Source organism: Physeter macrocephalus, chromosome 17, assembly GCF_002837175.3.
Source record: "Physeter macrocephalus isolate SW-GA chromosome 17, ASM283717v5, whole genome shotgun sequence".
Taxonomy (NCBI): Eukaryota; Metazoa; Chordata; class Mammalia; order Artiodactyla; family Physeteridae; genus Physeter; species Physeter macrocephalus.
Window position 1 is genome coordinate 16,947,591 of NC_041230.1, and position 13,588 is coordinate 16,961,178.

At 48.9% G+C, this 13,588-nt stretch overlaps 1 protein-coding gene across 1 annotated transcript in view; it reads right to left on the reverse strand.

Annotated features, from left to right (window-relative positions):
* Positions 1–13,588, reverse strand: part of ZNF536 (zinc finger protein 536) — a 232,127-nt gene that overhangs the window by 101,046 nt on the left and 117,493 nt on the right. The gene's annotated exons all lie outside the window — the stretch shown is intronic.

Sequence of the window (13,588 nt, forward strand, 5' to 3'; positions counted from 1 at the left end):
GATAGCTAGTGGGAAGCAGCCGCATAGCACAGGGAGATCAGCTCCGTGCTTTGTGACCACCTAGAGGGGTGGGATAGGGAGGGTGGGAGGGAGGGAGACGCAAGAAGGAGGGGATATAACATATGTATATTTATAACTGATTCACTATGTTGTAGAGCAGAAACTAACACACCATTGTAAAGCAATTATACTCCAATAAAGATGTGAAAAAAAAAAAAAGGCCAAATCAGGTGGATGGAGAAACCAGTCCAGTAATGGGAGAGTCTTCTTTTGCAGGGAGATTTTTTTTTAAGCTTAAAAAAAAGGGAGAGAATATAGCATATGAAATCTGCCTCATTTCACAGCCTCATCAAACCTATGTGGTCATCAGACCAAAAAAAAAAAAAGTTTCCTTAAATATTGCACGACCGACGACGTACAGAGCCTCTTTCCCCCACGGAACATTACTTTTTTTTTTTTTTCTTTTTGCAGCTTTAGAAAAATAGATAATTACTTCAGTTAATTTCAGCAAAACAGTTCAAACTCATCAGGGCTGAACAAGTATAATTTACTGCTCCTTCTGACTTATTGTTGTGACTAGATGTGGATTGATGATTAAAGTGGTAAACAGTAACATTTCTGTAAAATGGCTGACTCGGCTGCCAGCGTGTCAGGGGAGACACCTGCCCCAATGGCTGTGCCGGGACCGTGCCTCTGCTCTAGGCTGTCAACAGAGAATATAAGTATTTGACAAGGTGTTATCTAATTGTGTTTTTAAAAGCCACGATACATACATCTTTTAATGTGTCACTTTAAGCAGCCAGAGAATTTCTTTTATTAAAAAGTACAAAGGAAAAATGAATGCCTTGCATTTTCTTTTTTCTTCCCTCTCCCTCTCTCTGTTATTATTTTTTTTTTTCCTTTCCCTTTCCAAGCTCTGCCCTTTTGCCGTCATTCAGTGGAATATATTTTGCTCTTTAGTCAAATTGGCTTTTATTTAAATGGTTGCCCAAAATAGCTCAGCCACATTAGGACTATAAGAAGGAAGAACAGTATGTCCCACAGAGGGTCTTTGCTCTGGTCCTGGTGGGAATTAGCCTGTGGTAAAGAAGGCAAAGAACAAATCTTCCCCGAGGCTCTGTGCCCTGAAAGTGAGGGGTCACGGGGACTTCCCTGAAAGTGTGACCCTCGGAGACACCCCCCCCAGGGGTCCTCTCTCATCATCCCCCGGGAACCCCGTGCTTCCTCTCCCCTCTCTCCTGTCTCCTTCCCCCCGACGTTTGTCCCAGGGAACACTGAACCCCAAAGAAGACAGCTCTCCTCCCGCCCAGTAACGCGGGCAGTTGCCCCGAAAGGACAGCAGCCCGTCGGGGAAGGCCCTAGGCAGTCACCTCCAGCAGGACCACAGAAGTCAACAACGCCCTGCAGATTTGGGATTTTGAAAGAGCCAGAGAGAAGATTTGATTCACAAAAGCCACCTGGAGAAGGCAGTCGGAGGGACAAACACACACAGTCCATCAAGAATGGGGGTCCTGCCACCATCACCAGGTCCTGAGGGATGGCCGCTTAGAGGGTCGTGCCCATTGCCTCATCACAAGTGGGGAAAGCCAGCCCTCAGATCGCGGTCAGAAAGCAGAGGTCACGCCTGCAATTCAGACCAACCCAACTCCTCAGGCCGGGCCGGCCCAACTGCATTTTGCCTCTGTGGTTCCCTGGCCCTGCTTGGGGAACATTTTCTCTGCTGTGTCCGCCACACCGCCTGCACCCAGGGCCCTAGCGGGAAGCATGTGACACAGAAGACCAACCCTGCAGGAGCCCGCCTGCCGGGGGTAGCCCTGAGCACACACTTGAGGCTCCTCGGCGTGGGTTTCAGGGCACTGGGGGAGAGAGGTTTCCTGGGGAAAATTGGAAGTGGTCCTGGGGTGCCTCAAATCCATACCCAGGTCCATCTAGACTGCTCCTCTGGGCCAGGCTGACTCAGATATTGGCTTCAGTTTTCGCTAAATTGAATGTAAGTTTCTCTCCAGAGAGCAGGACCCCAAGCAGGGACCACCTGAGCAAACCTCTAGCAGGCTCCACGGGGCATCCTGGGGATAAGGGCCTAAAGATCTGGTCAAGGCAGCCGTTTAAGCTGTCACAGTCAGTGTCACGTAGTGAGTCAAGCGATTTGTTACCAGTTATGCAAAAGAGGCAGCAGCCAGTGATGGAGGGAGCGGAGGAGGAAGGTGGCAGGCAGGCCTCGGGGTTCATCCTGAGAGCTGGTCCAAGCCTGAGGAGGCAAGGAAAGGGTGGCGACCTAGCCCGGCTCACAGATGTCTGCCCAGGCCGTGGCCCGGAAGGCAGCCTTGGAGACCAGGCTGGGATGGGCCCTGAGGCCTGACCCCTGCCTTTCTGCAGAGGCCCCCATGGGGTACCCATAGGTGCATCAGGAGCACAGCTGCTAGCGTTGTGTGAACAGATCCTGGGTCGGGCTGGGAGGCTGGGTCAAACAGGCTCATGTGCTGGGCATGGACAGCCGTGGGGAAAGATGAGGTCCACAGCAAGCAGTCCTCTGAACACTCCTCCATACGGACTCCTCCATGTTCATTGCCCGTGTGGAGAAACTTAGAGAAAGGGCTCTGGATCACTCATTGGGCTTTGGTCTTGGACAATTTTAGTGCATGGTAGCCCCATGGAAGATGCTGCATTTGGTATAGACACAGCTTGTAAGGCTGAGAGGATGAGACTGAAAGATGGGACCATGGGCAGTTGATATCTTTAAGTCTAACCTTTTTCTCTTTTTCTTCTCAGAAACTCCAGGGCTCTACTTTGAAGGGTTCACTCTATCCAGCTATCTCATGCCCTCCAAATGCTCTGAAGTCTTGCCAGGCCAGCAGACCCAGATCTCAAGCCCGAGGCTACCTGGGAGGTCACTGCAAGGTGGGCAAATGATTGACCCTTGACTGACATCTAATCTCCCTTCTTAGAGTCTTGGAGTCTCAAGTGAGGGTGGGGGAGTGATGGGAAAGACCAAGGACAGCAAAACTCCATTGCCTGCAAGCCTGCCAGCCGGGGTCAGAGCCAAGACTGGCCTTGCCAAAGACTAGAAGCGTTTCGCTTTGCCAAAGAGTCACAACCACATTTGCTCTGCCTGCCTACCTTTTCAGGAAATGCTCCATTTCAGAAAGTGGAAACCATTCATGAGAGATGGTACCTTTGGAATGCTGGCCAGGGCTGGGCTATCTGCAGCAGCATGGGCAAGAGCTCATGGGGCCATCCATACAGAAGGCTTGGGGAATCTGTCCCAGGTTTCCCCCCATCTGGAATATTGGGTGACTCAGCTACAGGGCAGCAGATGGCCTTTTTGTCATGGCTCACAGGAGTTCTCCTCATGACGATCCTTGCTGGCTGCCTAACGGACCAGCAGGATCCTCCCTGGAGTTTTCAAGGAAGTGGCATTTACTCCAAGGGAGAGCCCAGTAAAACTGGGGTTGGCCTGGAACTGGATCCAACACCAAGAAACAGAAGCCCAGCAAGCACTGGGAAAGGGGAAGAGAGCAGGGAGGCCCCACGGATCCATTTGGACAACCCTCCACTTGTTCCCACCCTCACACTGACAGATACAGGTATTCTGAGTGGTTTTATGCCACGTGGTTTTCACACAGCATCTTCTCTCTGATCCACTAGGCTGTAGTTATAAATACTTGATAACATTTGCATGAAAGGATCTTTTTACAACAGGTTTAATGAAGGGTTCTGCTCCAGAGATATGGGAGAAGATACTGAACCTCAAGATGGCTTCTAAGTGGTATGAATGTGGAAAACCTCAGCAAATAATAAGCGCATTTCAAGCTTTATACCTGTTTATTTCACACTTTCTTTAATATACCAATTATTCATGTAACACCTAACTGAGAAATGTGTTATATCTAGCAATCACTTATAAGAATTTGCTAAACAGTAGCACAACGGATGTGTCCATCACCCAATCATTTATCATCCTTCTATAACCATGAACTTGCTGGCAAATGAGGGGTAAAGTTGATTTAATCTTTGGGTTTAGAGGAAAAAAAAACAGAAGATATTTGTGATTATGAGACATTTGCTTTTCATTTCCACAGCCAGTTAGGGTTCGCAAACATGAAAATCCATTATGGAATGGTGTGTAAAGTGTGACCGCGTCTTGTTCAGTCAATTAGTGAGCTGAGCATGAGTGTGCTGCTTATCCAATAACCTGCATCTTTAGTCTGACAAACGTAAAGAAGATATTCAAAGAGATGGGGAATGGGTTGAGGGATGCCTTGATTCTGCCACACTTCGTATCCAGACACCCACTTGCCTGCCTGACTTCCATTCCACATCCTAATAATGGGCCCAAGAAAAGGAGGCGATCAAACAAGTTACCAGAAGGGGGGAATAGGAAAATCCCACCGCATTCCCCAGGTGTTGGGCACCCCTTGGCTTAAACAGTCTTTCCAAGTTCTACTCCTTGAAATCTTTTGTGCCCCCTTGACACCTTGATGGAACACCAATGGATAATTTATCCCAAAATGGATGCTATTTTTGCTTTGCAAGAATTTGATGCATAGTGACTTGTGCATGGAAATTACCCTGCACATCTGTATTCTGATTATGATATTTAGTGCAAGGGTCATGAATAATAATATTGCTAAATATGCTTATTACCATCTATAAATAAAGGTTATCACACCAGAGAAGGTTTTGTTTTGGAGTGGCAGAACAAGGCAGGTTAGTTGCAAGACAATAGAGCTTTAATTTTAATATGAAAATAAATACTTAAATATATAAATATGCAAATGATTTCCAAAGTGCAGGAAAATACCCCGCACCGTACCTGCTCAGGAAGTACTAAGCTTTCCAAACCGCACTGGGCAAGTTTTCCGAGGCCACCTTGTGAATGTTGGAAACAAATTCTGGAGGGCAGGGCCCCTCTCCTAGGGATGTGTTTCTCTTATATTTTTAATAAAATTACAGTTTGTGATGGAAAGCTCAGGACAGCCTATCGTCCCTTCCCAAGTTGCTCCAGTGACCCATCAAAGCTGGCTGTGGCTTGGAGGGGTGAGTCGGTATGGGACAGTTGAATGGGGTGGCTGAGGGAGTGCTGGAGGGAAGGAAGTGGCAATTCTGCAGAGCGTGAGCAATGAGAACACCCCAGACACCTGCCCTGACATCTCACACCTGACTGCTGCTTTTTTTTTTTTTTGGTGGGGGGTGGTACGCGGGCCTCTCACTGTTGTGGCCTCTCCCGTTGCGAAGCACAGCCTCCGGACGCGCAGGCTCAGCGGCCATGGCTCACGGGCCCAGCCACTCCGTGGCATGTGGGATCCTCCCGGACTAGGGCACGAACCCGTGTCCCCTGCATCGGCAGGCGAACTCTCAACCACTGCGCCACCAGGGAAGCCCTGACCGCTGCCTTTGCAAGGGGAATGGCCATTTCTCCTCTGGTGTTATCTGCTTCTGCTCTGAATTCTCTGCCACCAGACGGGCAGGGGCATCTGTCTTTGCCTTTCCTCCGTGAATTATCAGTTGTCTGTCAGCACTGATCCCACTAACTGGGAAGCAGAACTAGTTGTGCCAGGCTCTCCCCTCTGTGCACAGCTGGGACCTGCACAGGGCAGTGTGGCTCAGGACACACCAGAAGCCCTGGGTCTTTTCCATCCTCCTGCGGGCATCCCCTTGCCACTTGACAGTTCCCTGCTACCTGGGAAGGTTTTCAGCCATTCTTCCCTATGGCCAGCTTCCCTCAAAGAGGTGGCCATCACAGAGGCTTTATTTGTAAGTGCTGGCTTAGTAAGAACTACAGAAAACAAACCCTAGGAGTGGAAGGGTCCTCTGAGACACTCGCGTCCACACCACTCACTCTGCAGCTGGGGAAACTGGCCCTAGAGGATAAAGGGGCTCTGGAGGTAGCTGATACAGTGACACCTAAGCCCAAGTCTTCTGGGCCATGTTTCCACTCTTTCTGGGGTTGCAATATCCAGGAGAAAGAGTGGTGCCTATACCAGCTCTACAAGTGGATTGTAGACTGTAGTACAAACTGACTGCATGCACAGGACAGGAAAGGTTTAAAATCCACTATAGGACCATTTTCAGGGAGATGATAGGAAAAGAAAACATGAGAGCACGTATCTTCCTGAAACCAGAGGCAAAGCAAAGGCTTTGAAGTCCAAAAGAGCCATACTGAAAGGCAATTGGCACCACAGAAAGATTTGCATGTCACCCATTCTCTGTGTCCCAAGACATCAGGGACCAAGAGTCCTGGGAAGAGGGCTCCAGAGGAACACGCTTGACTATGAGGACACTGTCAAGCTCACCCCTACCACGAGTCACCAGGAAGAGAGGACAACACTCCAGCATCCATTGAGGGTGTCACAGTCTGCAAGCAGTAGATCAAAGGGCCCGTGAAGAAGGTCCAGGGAATGGGCATGCCCCAAGTCGGCACCAACCGGGTGAAGAGGAGAAGAGGCAGGGTTGACTCTCCCAGCCAGCAAAAGTGGGTCCCCTGGATGGATCCAGAGGGCTGGCTCTAAATATAGTCAATTTTTCACTATGTTAAAAGAAGATCTTTTGTGGCAGCTGCTGACAGCACCCTACCCAGACTCCACTCCACACGCACCTCTGCCACCAAAGGCTGCTGGGAGGGACGCCCAGGAATTGCTGTCAGAAGGCATTTTTCAGGACATGGAAACATGTGTAGCCTACATTCAGGGCTGGCTGGAAGTGCCAGAGGGTTCATTCCCCTTGAAGAAACCCCCAACTAATGGGAATAGGGAGTCAGGGGTTAAATGCCCCAGCTTCCTGGCTTCTCAACTGGGAAGACTCTGAGGCACATTCTCTTTTTCCTTTGCTGTCCCCCAGTGGAACTCCAGTTGGCCACCATAGTAACCAGCTTGAGAATATACCCTATTTTATTCCCTTCCCTTCCTTGACTCACTTCCCCACACCCCTACCTGTTCTTCCTGAGATCATCCCAAATAAACCACTGGTACTAAACTCTCAGACATTCACAACCTGGGGACGGTCCCTAGAAGGAGATATTTGATATCAGAACCAGTTCTTTCAACAGCAACGACAGTCAAAGCAAAACAAGAGTTGTGGTTGGACCCCCTCAAGTTCACAAGAAAGTCACGGAAACGTCTCATTGCTCAAGCGACCTATTTAGTGGAGGTGACAATCTAATGGCCATCTCCCACGGGAAGAGTCAGCATCACGACCCGTCGTGGTCTGCAAGAGCAACAGAACTGCCCAGAACCCCGGGCTCAGCAGGGTCCTGGGGTGGGTCTGAGCCCTCCCTCCAGGCAGTGCTGCCACAGCAAACAGCCCTCCGCAAAGCAACATCGAAGCATCCTCCCGAGTGGGAAGCTGCTAAGCACTAGGAGGTCCCTTCCTATTCTGAACCTATATGTGGTGTCCTCCACCTTCCCGCCGGCCCCGTTCTGAGGTCTCCTGGGGACTCCAGCACATCCAGAAACAACCCCGCGCCCACCACCAAGCTAAGCACCTCAACGGATTCTTGAATAGCCCTGTTCCTACAGCGGCACCTCCCATCACGGCTCCCAAACTGCGCTTGTTGTCACAATGCCTCTGTGACTCTAGCCATATTCTCCTATCGCTTGTAATAGCATTTCCTTAGTCCTTTCTCTTTTTTTTTGGAAAAAAAAAAAAACAAAACTGGGTCTTTTTACTCTTTACATTTATTCTAAAAGGAAGCTTTCTATCAGAACCATAAATGGAAACCCAGGAGTACTTGACGTAATTAGGAAATAGTCACACTAACGAAACAATGAAAACAGGAGCACGTTACTCAATTCCAGCTAGAATCAATTGCTCAAAAGGCTCTGGGACTAAGACACTCTCTTTCTGGGTTAAAAACTGTAATTAGTAAATGTTGGGGAGGCATTAAAGACAGAGCAGCACCAAACCCATATTTTCTTCTTGGTTTGACTCAGAAAGGTCAGAGAGAACTGAAAAGGGAATTCATCTCCCCTGACATTTCTGTAGGCTGTGGGTCATCTGAAACTATTACCGAATCCTCGGTGAGTGGCATGTGCCCACACAGGACACACTGCATGTGGCTCCTCCCCTTTGCCTGACCTCCAGTTTGTCAATCTCCTCCCTAAATGGGGTATCTGGGCCCACACAGGTATCGCCCTGGACCTGTCACTGACCACCGTGGTCAGGACACTCAGCATCTATTGATGCAGGCATGACCGCATCAGTGTCATGGGCTCAGGGTTGGGCCCGGCCTGCCACTGCTGCAGGGGTACCAAGGTCAGGCGCCAGAACACCCTGCTTGTTCTGCAAGGGTGCTGTCCGCCAGAACGGCCCCAGATGGCCGCCGGAGCTGGTAAAGATAGGCCTCAATTTGACCTCCAGCCTGGCAGGTGCATCTGCAATTCAAGGCACAGCTGCCACCCGAGGGAGCTCCCTGGGAAGCCACATGTTGCTACCGGATGAAGATTGAATGCACTTTGCAGCTGTGGGGCCTATGAGATCTAGTGGGATTCTCGTAGGAGGAAGCAGAGTGCCACAAGTGGCAAGGCCATGCGTGGACCAATTGCAGTAAGTTAGCAAACAGAAGTACCTTTTTAATGCACCAATTCCAGAAGCAACTCGACCTTGTGAACCGCAGAGTCAGCACTGCTGCTGGCTGCTGCAAATTGAATGGTGACTACACAGGTCAGAAAGGGTTTGCAGCCATTCATGCTCTAGGCTTCTCCACTCTCTCACCTAAAGGAAGCCTCCACCCCTGCAGCGGTGCAGACGCCACGCCCACAGCCATCCCTCTGACAGATGGGGTTCCCTTGCAGGATGCTGCCACCTGAAACACGACCTGTTAATTCATTCGGGGAATGAATTCTCCAGGCTGTGAAGCTGAAGATCAATAGCTCGATTGACAATAAAGGATGTGAGTGACCACAGCCTGCGGAAGGCTGCCTGGACAGTCTTATCTAGAGCCTTGAGCCTGCCATGCCTGCTACTCCGAGAGGTAGACGCCAGGCACCACTCGGGGGCAAAGCACCTCAAGAGCTTTCCGATGAGTGGTGGAAAATGTGCTTGCCATAGTTAAGAGACTAGGAGAATGGGAGAGTAATGCCAACTGGTCTTGATTTAGTTGGAAAAATGCATTCTATCATTTGTTGTTAACTATTAAAGTCATTTAAACCCTTCTGAGAATAAATCTAACATTGGGTTGCTTTGAAGGTTTGATATGTCTTGTAATCCATAGATTATTGAAGTTAATTTTTCTGCTGAGATCCTGCTATCAGTGACATTGCATGCATACTCAAAAACTGAAGAAAAAAAAAAAAGAGAGAAAGATTTTTAATTGGATTCCTGCTACGCCTCAGTTCAGAAAAGTAGCAATGGTGGAAATGGCTAGATGAGGATCTAGGAGGAAAAGGGCATCTTAACTCCTTTCAAATCTTTTCCCAACATATGTGTGGCCAAAGTCATGTTATTTGCACACAACTTGCCCTTCACTCATTTAAGAATCTTTTTTGGTTGTTTTTAGAGTGTCCCTCATAGGATAAGATAAAATGGGCAATAACAGTGGGCTGATTTATATCATTGTGAATCGTTTTTTCTGTACCTGAAATTAATTTTAATTGAATCTCATCCTCTGGACTTTCATTTGCTTTTAAATGAGTTTCAGTCATAGAGTGAGAATGCAACTGACTCCAAGAGTTGACAAGTTTTAGTGTTTTGATCATAGATTATTATATAATGTTGACAAATGTTTGTTGGACTACAATACTGCATTTTACATACTTAACAATCCTCATGTTACTCTCAATCCACACAATATTTTCCAGGTAGGCCAAAAGCCGGCTAAATGTGTTACAAATGTAATTAATTTCCAGAAGGTACAATTGCCTCAAGAAGTGATTGCAAATAATTTACCAGTTTATGATCATCCTCAAGAAGCTGGCTAGCCGGGCAAGCCTTTTTAAAAATGATATTCGGTATTGGAATTGTCACCCAGCGCCAGAAGGAGAAAGAAAGGAAGGAAGAGAGGAAGGAAAGGAACTCCGTGGCTTTCTGGGCTCGTTTTCAAAGGTGCTCCCGTGCCGGCCACTCCTCCAGCTCCACAAATTCACCCTCTCAGCTCCCTGCCATAGCTAATAAAACTCAGCCTTTGAACTGTCTTATAACTTGCCTAAAGACACATTGCTACTAAGTGGTAGAGCTGGGATGCAAACTGACTATGTGTAAGCTCCAGGATGGATTTGTGGGGCTGGGGGAGTCTGGGGGGTTATCTTGTTGACTGGTATAGTTCAAGTGGCTGGAACAGTGCCTGGCACAGAGTAGGACTCAATGCATATTTCTTGAATAAATGAAGAAATTAGCTCCAGCACTTTCCACTGCAGTGTGACAAATGCTGAAGCTGATGTTTCAAATGTCAAGCTATGTGGTACAGACAATGAGAGAATGTTCTATGGTCCTCAAGTGGGAGAAGACATGTGTTGCCTAGGGTCAACAGGACAGGCTACTAGAGAATGTGAGACGTGATGCAGGCCTTGAATATTGAGTAGGTGGTGAGAGGGGAGGACATTCCAAGTGCGATGCATCTCAGGGGAGATAGGATATTGCAGAGGTGAAGATATAAAAGATGTGTGTGGTGGCAGGTATGAGACTGGGCTGCTTGCAATGGAGGGCTTGAGGATTACTTGGCTGACTGTTGATTCTAGATCACAAAAACTGGGTGATACCAAGCAACAGCACCCACCCTGACACTGACTGTGCCGTTCATTATTCTACAATGATTTTTGAGGGTCTACCCTCTACCAGGCACTGTGCTAGGAGCTAGGAATGCATTGACTGTTGTCCTCATGGTGATTATGGTCCCTCCAAGACGCTGTGCACAGGGAACAGCGCTTTCTGTTCCTGCCAACACCAGGATTTCTCCAATGGATCATTTCAGCATCTTTCTTGGACATTGTCAGTGTGCTTAAGACTCTGTATTTAAGGTAGATTTGATTGGAGAGAAAAAATAAACTTCTGGGCTGCAATCGGTGAAAGGAAGACATACAAACCAAGGTGCAAGTTCTCCAAGGTGCAGATTTGAGGCATTAGGAGTCAGGCAGGAGAGAGACAGACCTGTGTGATTCTGAAAGGCTTTATTAAAGAACAGAAAAAGAAGGTTCATCCTGAAGGCTGGTCATGGATCGGTAGGGAGGAGCTAGAAAGTGTTCCAGGTTGAGTCTCCAGTGTCTTCAAACACTGTCTGAGCTGTGCTTTGTAGAGATATATATTCACATGTACAGATATTCACACTTGTATTTAATCAGGAGTGCTGCTACACCTCGGGGAAAGAGATCACATGGCAGGGCCACAGGGGAAGCCACATTGTCTACAACACCCAGACTAAACACACTGCACCTTCACCAACAGCTTTCTTCCCACTGATCCCTTCCTCCTGCTGCTAGGGGGATTGAGAATGTAAATAACATGGAAGCTAAGAGGGGTTATCTGCCTGAGTCCCACAAGGAGCAGAGGAGAGGGAGCCCCTCCACTTGCTGGAAGCACTGGCAGAAGGACACTGCATGTGGGAGCCCAGCCTCAGGGCCACCCTGGCCAGAGCCCTGAGTCTGGAAGGAAGCATGTGCTCGCACTAAGCAAGCTACAGGAGTGAGTGCCCTGGAGCATCTGGGCCGAGTTGCATGTAGGGTACCACACGCACTCACACCCCAAACCATACCCCTTCCTTCAGGAAGCCCTTTGCAGAAGCAAAGTAAGGTGTGGCACCTGCCTGCCAGCCTCATCTCAAAGACATCACTCCAGGCCCTGTGACCAGGCAGAAGGACCACTGCTGGTGCCCCTAGTGGCATCTCCCCACTAGCCCAGAGAAGGGCCAAAGATTCTGAGCCTATTTCTCCCTGTAACATCACCCAGTACGGCCCTGGCTTGCCTGGAGACCCTGCTCTTGTCACTCCTCCACTGGCCTTAGAAAAGCCACTCAGTGGCTAGGGTTTCCTTCCAACAAGCCCCATGACTATTGGTGTTACTGGAGCCCTTGGGGATCCACCCTTCTTGGCACAGATGTGGTACCTGAGGCCTAAAGAGGGTATGAGACTCACCCAAGGTCAATCAAGGAATGAGTACAAGTGCTCAGATCATCAGACATTGTAACTTTGGAAGCCCCAGAGTGTAAATAAATTGTTTTCAACTGTTTTGGCAGAAAAATCTCCCTTCCAACACACTCCTTCAGCAGTAGATGACCTAAAGAGTTCAGGTTCCCTCCCTTTTGTTTGGTGTATGCTCTACCCATTGTGATTCACTGCCTCAGTTTCCCTGAGCTGCCAGATTGCATTGTTTTCCCCACCCTCAGGTTTTCCCAGTTCTGAGCCAGAGCTTCTGGAGCTTACAGTGAGTCTCCTGCTCTGGACAAGGCCGAAAGCTGCCTGATAGCTGGTGAAACCCTGCTGGGGGCTCTTAGCCTCTTCCCCATCCTCTCTCCCTCCCAGAAGTCCACTTCAAACCCTTTGGAAATCCAGTTACTTTGGGTTCTTTGGTACCTGTCTCTCAGACATTATTTTACATTATCTTATGCATTATTTTACCATCCTACTTCTAGTCTCAAGAGGCCCAGAAAATACTCCAAACAAGGAACACAGCCCTGTCAGCCAGTCTCCGCCTCTCTCTGTTCCCTGCAAAAACCGTCTCTGGTCTTCAAAACAAGTCTTCAACCATGATGAGCAACCGTAACTTTCTATAAGTGTAGAGGCAGAGAGAGTTAGTTGAACTTATCAGGTGGTTACCGTTTCTTTTCCTAAAGGACCTGTATAGTGGCTTTTATAAGATCTGCTTGCAGATGGAATCTCAGATTTTGGAGGTTCTAAAGCAAACCATCAGTGCTCATAACTCCAGAAGCAAATACAAATTCTTCAGGGGAAACCGTTTCTAGATTAAATGAGGACTGATGGACTCACACAGGTCTTGGAAAATGCTGAACCCACCTGCGACCACAGCTGCCCACTTCCTGTGGGCACAACTTCTGTCCCATCTCATCTGCAGAGACCTGTGACCCAGGGCTCCGAGGATGGCATCTGTGGGGTCACACAGCAGGGAGGGCTTGCAAAGGGCACCTGGAAGCCAGCAGCTGGGACTGCCTGACCACCAAGGACGCCCAGGTGAGAAAGAGTCCCCAGGGGAGGAAGAAAAGTACAGGAAGCCTCAAGTCATCTGAGGCCTGGGGATGAGCTGGGATTTCCTTGAGCCCCATTGTTTCAGGGCTCCCCACAGGTCCCAGGAATCAGAACACAGAAGACTTTGTGACGGCTACTTCCCAGCCAGAGAATCTTTTGGCTGAGAAACAGCAGCTTGTCTGGCTCCTGGGCCCCACCCCAGCCCTTCTTTGGAGAAGTAGATGGTGGTCTAGTTCCAGGCTCCTCCCCACATGCCATAGGTGCACACGTGTAGCCTTGCTTGTGTAGGCACAGGTGGGCCGTGCTCATGACTGCTTCTCAGGCGTCTGACCCCACTGCCCTCAGCACACCCAAACACACGGGGTCAGACTCCGGATGCTGGTGCCCTGGAGACACCATCTTCTAGCCATCAGGGGTAGGAGGTGCATTCTAGGGACTTGCTACAGAGATTCCAGCTCTCT